Raw genomic sequence first — 11986 nt, forward strand, 5'->3', positions numbered from 1 at the left:
TTCAGAATAATGAGAGGTTTCATTGTTTAATATTATACAATTCTTATGCTTGTGAATATTTTGCTAGTTAAATAAACAGTTTTTTCCACTTTTCCTGCAGGAGATTTATGTTGCCCAAACTAGTGGGCAGAGGAGCGTCTTCAATTTGCTTTCTAGAGGGACTCTTTTGGAGGTTTCCTCCCAAATTTGTCCCAAACCAGGATAGAAACTTATCAAATTCTTTTCTTTCTCAATGAAATAATACTAAAACAATACCCAACTCACTAACCACAATAATTTTAGAGAGCATACTGTCATCTCTCTGTGGTGCCTCTTCATAAAAACACAAGTCTATGGTCTATAATGTGAGAATTGTCAAGTAATAGATTTGTGTTAATGCGAAGTTTGTAGGAAAGAGGCAAGGCCAAAGATGAGGATGATTATTTTTCTGTGACATTGTTCCCCATATAGTTGTCTACATGTAACTATGACCACAAATAACAGAACGACAATTCCATTCCTGTTTGTGCCTAAAATGACATATCCATTCTTATGATAATTGTATAGACAAGGGCTATCCAATATAAAACATAAACATCAGGTAGATGAATTCTGTGGGGCACTGGCTTATCTTTTACAGCACCAACTAGGATGCGACAAAATCATTAAAAATAGCAATAATTCAAAATAATGCAAAACTACTAGAAACTAGGTAATGTATGATTGTTTTAGAAGGAATATCCAGCTCAACAGTGTGAGTCAATCTCCTCAGATCAAGGGCAGACTTTTCACTAATTTTGACAGGAGTTGAGTAAAGTCTGTATAGGATGGTTTTCTTGCTGGTAGAAGTATGAAACCTATACAAACATATATGGCAAAAGTAAGGAAATAGAAGATGAAACTGTTGTGCCCATAGCAGAAAAATAAGTATCTCACTGAAACAAAAGACTGTATTGTATGTTGTTAAAATTTGCTCACTTAGTTAAAGCCACAATAGTTAGGAAATTAAGCCTTTGCTGCCCTTTCAATTGAGTAGGAAATGCTGGATGCAGTACTTTAGAGAAAATAATTGAAATAATTGTTAAATTAATGACTAGAAGTCAACATCTTTTAATGAATGGAATTTGACAGCTTTTACTATCTGTGCCTTTTATGTGTGTGCGTGTATTGCATTACAGAAAAGTTCAGTGAGTTCACAGTCTTCTGGGAGAGCTCAGTCTTCCTTTTACATGTATTAGCATTAGCACTAAACAAAAAATAGGGCATTAGCACTAAACAAAAACTTACTTTGCCATTAATTTTTAGATAAGCCATTTTATATGATTATGTTTTAATATGCTTATCATAGTTTTATGGGCAAGTAAGACTGTATAGTGCTAACATTATCTAACTTAAAAAATCATATTCAATGAAGAAGGAAGTATGCAGATAATTTTAAACTATTCACTGTATACAACAACAACAACAACCAAAAAAACCCCCAAGAGCAATGGATTACAAATAGATGTGTTTAAAAATGTTTTTTTTTTTTTTAGTTAGACAAATTCAGGTTTTGAAACATGTAATCCTGAATTCTATTTGTAATGTAAATACCTGTAGTAATGTAGATTAACTAAAATCCTTTAAAACACTTCTTATTTACTTCAATTGCATCAAGAACAATGAGCCAGTTTCTTGAAATGGCATCAGCATTTATCTATTTAATAGATATTGTCAAAGAACCGTAGACATTTATAAATGAAATAATTATTTTGACATTTATGGGAATTTCTGTTAAGTTTCTGAATCATTAATAGGAGCTTAAATAAGTACAAAGATGTCTAAATATAGGCTTCATTTTTTTATTGGGATACGTACTTTTACCATGTAGCTTTGAAGTGATTTTGTTATATAGAATTTGCTTTAAAACCAAGCCAGGTCATTAATGACTGAAAATATCTGCTGTCTCTGATCAGACTTTAGTCAAAGGACTTAATGTGTGTATTTCCAAATCCTGACTTTTCCAGGGATTAAATAATGCTAAGCTAGTATTATCACTTGCTCTTTAAAGATGATTTCACTAATATCTCAGATGAATTGGCAAGACTTACGATGTTCTACAATTCCTTTTATCTCTTTTGTGAACAGATGTATAATTTCTTGCCTGTGAGACAAGTGTGCAGTTTGTCAGGACCACTGAATTCAGCTGAAATACAGAAACAGGGAAATTCAGCACACATGCAGAAGTAAACCAAGGATTTTAACGTCAAATATTTTTAAGTGTGTTTTCCTAGCATTTTAAGGAAAGCATTGTAAGATGGAAATGATAGAAAAAAAAGTAATTCATAAGCATATAACTAACAGGTCTTCAAACTGACCAGTAATGCATGCTTTCTGTGTAAAACGTTTGATACTCCAAAGAAAGAAGATAATATCTGGATAATGTTAACTTATGGAATATCCATTGTAAATGCGGTAGTGGTAGTTCAACATGGGGGATGGTTGCATGTGAAACTGTTAATCTTGAACTAAATTTCTGAAGCCCCAGCACTGATAGTGTTAAAAGCCAGGCTGGATAAATCCTGGAGCAACCTTGTCTAGTGGGATGTCATTTTTATATTGTGGCACCCAAAACTGGATTAAGGAGTAGCATGAAGAATATTCTGGATAGAGAATCTGAATAGAAAATTGTGAATAGTTTTATGAGTAGGGCCACCCAGTGTGGAGAGAAACAAACATTTATCTTAGCTCATAAGCAAAAGAAGGTTTCACATCCCACCATAAACCCTTACTGAATTACATCTTTGAATTTCTCACCAGAAAAAATAAAGGTGACTACTTCAATAACTATTTTTTAAAATGTAATTACATTACTTACTATATATATAAGCTTTCAGATCTAGTCTTGTAGTTGACATTTAGTCTTCTGGAATAAAAGCTTTGCTTGTTTTACCAAGATGTGTGATGCTGAAGACATAGTGATGTATGGGATGATGCTGTGTGTATGCCACAGAAATAGCCTGATGTGTTTACTTAAGAAAACCAAACAACACAGATGAAATATCATGAAAGGGATCTCCCAAGAGAACTCTATCTGCTAACATGTTTAACATAGGCAGAAGCTGGGAAATAATTTGTGCCACACTTCAGAGAATCACTGATGGATGGGAGATAGATGGTATAGACAAGTATATGCATTGGGCAGGAATTCTATTTAAAAAATGCATTAACTCTCACACTTTTCCTGCAAAAGCAGATGGCTGTGTAACATATTGCAGTTCAAAGAGAACTCAGAGTGCCACAAGAGGATGTTCCCTTGAGTAATGAAGCTGGTTATAAATTTAAAAAAAAAAATGGATAGCTTACCAGTATCCTGAAATAAAGCTGAAGGAGTGAGCAATAGGCCTTATTAAAGATGCATGTATTTGATAATGTCTGAAGAAATGGCATTAAAGATAGTAGTGGATTGCAAACCTGCAACCTTGTGTTGTAATTTTATCTGTGATTTAACATTGTTGTATCTGATGCGTGATGGAAGCTGCATCTTCCCTGAAATGCACTTTCAGCTTACATGAAATTTCTTATTGAATAGATAAATACAAAAAAAAAATTATTTTTTTAAAAGACAAAAAATACATTCATAAAAATTCCATTATATTGAATTTAAAAGAGCAGGTGAAATGATGTGAAGCTGAGTTAGTAATTGAATATACAAAAGCAAGATTAATAAGAAGATTTAAATTGACATCCTTGAAAAAAACAGAGTCGCCTGTTCATAATTTAAAGGGTCATTGGCTGTATTTATTGCAAACATAATTGTTTTGTTCTATGAAGCAAAGAAATAGCTTTGTTTATGAGTGTGTCTGCATATTTGGCAGCATTGCCTATGAGCATGCCAATAAAGAGCATGCGACACATGAATTCCTTTCATATATAAAAAATTTTTTTCACAAGTTTTATTATCTATAAGATAGTAAAAATAATATGAATAACTGGAGATAAAATTTGCCAGACAATGTAAAAGAAAAATGGTTCCCACATTTTCAGCTTTTAATTCCATGAGCATCTTTTGAATATATGCATTTGCAAAACTCCAGGATGCATGAAAGCATGCTGAATGACTTTTAAAAAGTCATGGCAGTCGGGTGGTATCCCCAGTGACTGAAAAAAATGGAATACCACACACATTTTCAAAAGGGATGATAAGGAGAACCCTGGGAACTACTGATCAGAAAGGTTCATCTTTGGACCCATGAACGTGTCATACTGGAAGACATGCTGAAGCACATGGAAAACATGGAGGTGATTAGAGAGAGCCAAGATGGTTTCCTCAAGGGCAAATCATGCCTGAGTAATCATGGTCTTCAGCAATGGAGTGACTGCATCCCTGGACAAAGAAAGAGCTAGTAACATCATTTACTTGGGCTTCTGTAAGGCCATTCATAGGGTCCCACAAAAAATTCTTGCCTCTAAATTGGTTCTGAAGAACTGTTAGATAAAAAATTGGCTGGATGATCCCCTTCCAAGTATTATAGTCAATGTCTCAATGTCCAACCGCAAACCAGTAGTGAATGATGTCCCTCAGGGGTATATACTAGGATCAACACTATTAAATATTTTCATCAGTGACGTGGATAGTGAAATAGAGTGCATCCTCTGCAAGTTTGCAGGTGACACAAGTTGAATGGCACAATTTAGTCACTTGAGTGAAAGATGTCCAGAAGAATCTTGACCAGTTTGAGGAGTGGGCTGATGTAAACCTCATGAAATTCAGCAAGGCAAATTTCAAGGTCTTGAACCTGGGTCAGGCAATCCCAAATATTTATACACACTGGGTGAATAACTGATTGAGAGTAGCCCCACAGGGAAGGACTTGGCGATATTGAGAGATGAAAAATCATGTATGAATCATCAAAGTGCCCTTGAAGCTCAGAAAGCCATCATATCCTGGGCTGCATAAAAGAAATGTAGCCAGCAAGTCATGGAGCACAATTCTCCCTCTTTTCTACACCTCATGAAGTGTCACCTGGAGTAATAAGTCCAGCTCTGGGATCCTCAATACAAAACAGACGTAGGCCTGCTAGAGTAGTTCCAAAGGAAAGATACAAAAATTACCAGAGGGCTGAAGAAACTCTCCTATGAAGAGAGGCTGGGAGAATTAGGGTTGTTCAGCCTGGAGAAGAGAAGACTCCAGGAAGACCTTATTGTGGTCTTTGAATACTTACAGGGGGATTACAAGAAGTACAGATAAAGACTATTTACTAGGACATCTAATGACAAGACAAGGTGCGTTGTTTTTAAATGGAAAGAGAGTAGATTTATATTAAATATAAGGAAGAAATTTTTTTATCATGAGAGTGAGCCACTGGAACAGATTGTCCAGAGAAGAAATTAAAAAGTCATTTGGGAAAAAAATATATAATTGTTTTCTCCTCTAACAGAATAGACAGGGAATTTCTTTTACCTTCGATAGAATCTAGACAGTTCTTGTCACAAAAGGTGATAGTTCACTAAGTGTTTAGTCCGGTTAAAATGTTTTCATGACTGTTTATTAAGTAATTAAGAAGAAGTTTTACTTCTTAGCCATTTATTAACTGTTAATTTAATGCAAATTGCTACCATAATGTGTTACTATTTCCCATAGGTAAAGCTGAGCATGTGATAAAGTGGCCATAATTCTTTATAAAGTGGTTAAAAGTCGTGTTCCATTTCTCTGGGGTTTAGTTGTGTGTGGGTTTTTTAACTTCATTAACAAATTAGTTTTTCGCAGAATCTAGTTAGTATTGGTTCGTTTGTTCCTATTCATCATAATTGATACTTCAATAAAATATGCTTTCCTATCTCACTAGGTATTTGCTTTGTCAGTGTATGTGGATGAAAAGCACTTCAGTATCATCTCAATGACTATTACATGAATAGCTGAGTTAACAACCAGTAGTGCACTCAGCAGGGAATGCCATTTGTTGTTTAAAAGACAATAAATTATACCAAGTCAGAGGTATGACAGAAATTCACTAACATAATACAAAAGTCATTATCTCAGACTAAGACCTGGCTTATTTCCAGCAATTTGAGTGGAATTTAGCCAATGCTAAATTTGGCCCATTAACTTCTATATGGTTTCTGCTACACATAAGTTTGTTCATTCTGTATTCAAACATTTTATTACCAAGATTAATAGCCTCTTTCCTATTGCCTATTAATAATCCAGTAGCATGACAAGGAATGGCTAGCACAATGTAAAATGCATAAACTCATTAAAAATAATGACTTTCACACAGTGGGTTGTGCTACTCAGGGATTGATTTCAAATCCTGGCTGAAGTATATTGCTGTACTGGCAAAATGTCAAAGATTTGTGGGATTTACAACAGACCCTGTAAACCATCTGAACATTGTCATACATAATATTTGTAAAGATTATCTACAGAATATCTTTCTAATTCTAAGAAATTACAACTTTTATTTATGTTTTAAAATTAACATATGGACATGACTGGATGGCTCCAAAATTCTTTGTTAGGTTATGAAATACTAAGCTTTTAATTCTATTTGGCCCAAAAGCCAAGAAGACTTTAATCTTCACTGGATTATATGAAGAATTACTTGAATTAAATGTAAGATTTCCTTTCTTCATTCTATAATGTTTCTATTAATACTTTTTCACAAAAAGGTATGATCCATCTTGAGATAAGGTAATTGTTTGAACAGACTTTCAGGAACATATGGAGTATTTTGCCCACATTGATGTTGGTTTGCAGTACTATTAAGTTTGCATTTTATTTTCAAAAAATGAGTTATCTTCATTTAGTTTTGAAAATGGCTTATCTGAATTTATGCAAATTTTGTATTTCTGAGCGGAACAATGCACAGCTGTAATGGTTATCAGGGAAAGAAAACAACCCCACAGGGTTCTGCATAAGGTATGATGCTGAGGTAAACCATAAGGTGAAAATTTGTGCATCCAAAGCTCAGTTGGAGATGAAGCTGCCCAGAAATGTGGGGTCAATAAAAAGGGTTTTTTTTTTCAAATATATTAACTACAAAAAGCAGTGTATAAATAACATCTGCCCATTACAGGAGGAGTATTGGTACCTCACAAATAGGGACATAGACAAGGCAGAGCTGTGAAATGCTTTCTTTGCCTCTGTCTTCACACAGATGACAGAGCAGGGATGTCTCAATGCCCTGAGCTGAAGGACCCATGACTATGAGAACGATGAATTCTCAGTTGATCCTGAATATGTAGGGGATCTGCGGTGCCAGCTGGATTCCTACAAATCAATGCGCCCTGATAAGATTCATCCAAGAATCCTCAAAGACCTAGCTGATGCTGTTGCAAGGCCTCTATCAAATGGTGATTCTAACTAACCCCTTCCAACTCAGCATATTTTATGATCACTGTTCCTGTTTTGTATTGGTTTTGCTTATCTGCATAGATGGCCCAGAACAAGGGCAAATCAAGTCTGTTTAATAATTCCTGATTACATTCTCATGCCACAGTCATGTTTTTAAGCACACATTTTCTTGTAGCTCATTATTTGGCTATGAAGTAATGCAGCTGGTGGTCCCATTTGTGATATTGCAACAAAGGAAAAAAATGTATTGATTTCTTTACCTGTTCACCATAGCATAATTTATGAATATCTATTCAACTGCAATAATGTCATGAATGTGAGAATGCAGTTTATCACTGAGTTCTAAAATAAATATTTGCTTCTCATCACTTGAATGGAAGTAGAACTATTAAGACCTCAGCTGACAAAAAGACTTGTGTAGACTGTGCAAAGCAGTTACTTTCATGAACTTGCATAGTAATTCATCAAAACCTCTGAAAATCATGGGATTTCTTTTTTGCTTCCCCAGTTGTGTTGGAATAAAATACTCAAAATAAGAAGTCTTAAATTATATACTATAAATGTAGTTATTTTGCATGCAGTCACCACTACGATTGCTTGACTTGGAAATTATAACACTAAATGGGTTTGTTTATAGAGGAAAGGGTTCAAGAAAGGAAAAAAAGATCAGCAGACAGAGAAAACATGACATGACTGCATAATACCCATGCATGAGAGTGCTTCACTACCACTTAATAAACTATGGAAACAGTCAAAAAGTCATTGGTTTCTAAAAAAAAAATCAAATACCTAGCAGACAACCCCCTAAATGACCTGCCAGTCTTAATTTCCATGTTCTTTACTGTCATTAAAAAGGCTGAATTCAGCATGATTAATTTAAAAAACATTCTAGATCACTGTTAATTAGTTGTGGTATGCCTTTTACTCATCTGTCAGTGTTTCCTTTCTTTTTGACTAATACACTATGATGATAAGTAGCATGTTTTGCCAACTATGCTTTTCAGAATTTTAGTAATTTATTATTGTATATATTTACATTCCAGAGACACGTGTCATCCTGACAACAATTTTTCAGGATATACCTTAGCATGCGTATTACTTAGCAGATAGACTTTACATGTGCAAATGTTAGTCCTCTTAAATCCATTTTCTAGATTACATGAAAACTTGAATCTGAACTCTTCTGAAATTGATGGGTCTTTAATTGTGTCTAAAAAAGTATCATGTAGGGTTTGTGATATCAAAGACATTCTTAAGAAATATATCCATGTAATGTTTGTGTGGGAAGAATACAAGTGCTATATCTAGATTTTTTGGCATGACTGAAAGCCCAATACGTGTGTGAATAGACACGGAGTCCTGCAAAACAGATTCTGACCCAGCCCTGTCTACTGATGTTTGTGGGCACAAGTGTAGCATCCCATGAACACCCATATTTTTACACAAGCAGTCTGCATTAGAGGCAGCTGGCCATAAGTATGATGAAAATAAGCTAACTGGATGGAAGAACAGGGAATGTTCTCCAAAGCAGGTCAAAAATATAGTACAGGTTAGCCAAAATCATGAGTAACAAGACTGTTGAAATGCTCAGACATACTTTCGAACAGTGATGAGATTTTGCGTTGAAAAAGTAGAATGTGGATGGTGGTTGGAAATAGCGAATGTCTCAGTGTTTTGAGGCATAACTGACTGGCTTTGGTTAATATGAAGAACAGTTGTTTTATTTAAACAGCTTGTGTTGAAATATTTGGATATCAGTCAATTTATTTGCTAAGATCAGCTCACTCCTGATTTTGACTTCCATATATCATAGTATAAATATGGGCAGAGTAGAATGATTTTTTTGTGTTTCACTGGTCATGTTGCATTATATTTTATGACAAGCATTTGCACTTAAAATAATTTTAATCAAGTATGCTAGCTACTCTACATGTAAAGTTCAAACAGAATATGTCACCTGTTCTATTCTGTTGATGGGACTTTTAACAGTGAGCAGCAAAACTGCATTTAGAAATGTGATTTCTATTTAAAGAAATCTCAGAGAGAAAAGAGCATATCTAATAATTTACATCTTTCTTATGTGACAGTGAAGAAGCATGCAAAGTATAACTAAGTTAAGTTCACATAATGAAGACATTGATGCTTGAATGTTTTCTTGTAGCCAGATGCTTAATTTGACTTTTTTTTTTTCATTCTAAATCTTTTACCCTAATTAGACATCCAAAAATGCATTTTTCAATTAAGTACCAGAGAATAATTCAAGGTTGATGATGAGTGTATTATGAACAGTTAAACTTTTTGTTCAGACATTTTGAAAATATGTATCATTACACCTGTTTCTAAAAAGGGTAAAAAAGGGTAAAAGGGGTAAAAAAGGAGGAGGACTGTAGGAAGTATTGACCAATCATCCTCACCTCCATGCCCGATAACGTAATGGAACATATCTTTCTGGAAGATATATTGAAATATATGAAAGATAGAGAGACATGATTAGAGAGGGGCTTTAAACCAAGAGTAGGTTTAGATTTCACATAAAGACGAAATTTTTTACAATACAGGTGGTGAGACACTGGAGAAGCTGTGATTTCCAGGTCACCAAAAGAGTTCAAAGTCAGGCTGGATGGGGCTTTGAGCAGCTTGATCTAGTGAGCGATGTTCCTGGCCATAGCAAATGGTTGAACTAGATGATCTTTAAAGGCTGTTTTCAACTCAAACCATTCTGTCATTTTACATTATTCCTAAAAATTATGGTTTTGTGTTGAAATAAATTGAGGAATTTAATGAATCTCCACCATTTTACTATGATTTAATCTAACTGCTAAGCAGAGTCTTGCTATCACTGGGGATAAAAGTAAATTAATACATTATCTTCTACAAGTAGGGAGTGAAATAAAGAGTAATTGGAAGTTGTTAAAAAGAAACTCTTTCAGCTGGTCAAAATTAATAGTTTATAACATCATCTTTTCTAATAATGGTTGAAGAAGTTACTGAGCAGCAAATAAAATGTAACCTCTGACTACAATAGGCAGAAAAAGTAGAAGAATAATGGTCCCATGATAATAATTTTGACATTGTTACTGTTGCAAATTAGGATTGAACTCACTCTTCCTGGCACGCCATTGCAGCTGTACTATAAATCCTTACACTTCTTACAAAAAGAATCAGTTTTTATAGTTTTAAAAATTTATTCAATCTTATGAGGGAATGCCCTGAAATGAATTCAATACTGGGGTTTCATAAAGATTAACATTAAATGTCCTTTTTGCGGTATGGCAAAAGAAGACAGACTTTAGCCCTGACTGAAACTACAGAAAGAACACATATGTTTACAGACATAAAAAAAAAACTGAGCAGAATTTCCTAATCTGAGGTCATGGCTCAATATCATAGAAACATGGAATCATAGAATGATTTGTTTTGGAAGGGACCTTAAAGGCCATTTAGTTCCAATGTTTAGTTCTATTTAGCCCCACTGCTGTGGGTAGGGACACCTTCAGCTAAAACTGATTGTTCAGTGACCCATCCAAACTGACCCTAAACACTTCCAAGGATGGGACATCCACAGCTTCCTAGACAACCTAGCCCAGTATTTCACCATCCTTACAGTAAAAATTTCTTCACTATATCTAATGTAACCCTATTATCTTTCAGCTTGATCCATTCCCCTTTGTTCTGTCACTACATGCCCTTGTCAAAACTCTCCAACTTTCTTTTGGGCTGCTTTCACTGGGAAGCTGCTTTAAGGTCTTCCCAGAGCCTTGTCTTTTCCAAGCTGAACTCCCCAGCTCTCTCAGTCTGTCTTCATAGCTCTCTGATTATCTTCATGGCCAACCTCTGGGCTCATTCCAAGGTAGCCATGTCCCTCTCATGCTGGTAGTCCCAGAGCTGAACACAGTACTCCATATGGAGAGTAGAGAGGGAGAATTACCTCCCTTGACCTGTTAGTCACGTTTCTTTCGATGCAACCCAAGACATGGTTGTCTTTCTGGTCTGAAAACCTACATTACCTTATCATGTTGAGTTTTTTTTCAAATCATACATCCAAGTCTTTCTCTGCAGAACTACTCTTAATCAATTTTTTGTCCAGTTTGGGATTTGTGATTGGTATTGCCCTGACCCACATGCAGGCTATTGCACTTGCCTTGTTGAACTTCATGAAGTTCACACAGGCTCGCCTCTGAAGCCTGTCAAAGTCCCTTCCTTCCAGCATGTCAGTGAACAGATTTTGGGACTGTCAATAAATCTGCTGAGGGTGCACTCAATTTCACTGTCCATGTCAAGAGCATGGATATTGAACAGCACTGGTCCCAGTATGGGTCTCTGAGGAGCACCACACATCACTACTCTCCACTTGGACATTGAGATTTGACTACAGCTCTTTAAATGTGACCATACAGCAAATTTGTTATCCACCAAGTGGATAATCCATGTCTCTCCAGTTTACAGACAAGGATGTCATGCAGGACCATGTCAAATGCTATGCACCAGTGCACATAGATACTATCAGTTGCTCTTCCCTTATTCACCAACAATTTCACCCTCCTGTACAAGGCCACTAACAATTTCAGACACAATATTTGTTGCAGACCATCTTCTGTCTTACATATAGTCCTTTAAATTACACCTTTTCCATATGTGCAAAGTCCTTTAAGTGAAAAAAAAAAAATTGTC

The sequence above is a fragment of the Pyrgilauda ruficollis genome, unplaced genomic scaffold, assembly GCF_017590135.1.
Source record: "Pyrgilauda ruficollis isolate IOZ18807 unplaced genomic scaffold, ASM1759013v1 scaffold37, whole genome shotgun sequence".
Lineage (NCBI taxonomy): Eukaryota > Metazoa > Chordata > Aves > Passeriformes > Passeridae > Pyrgilauda > Pyrgilauda ruficollis.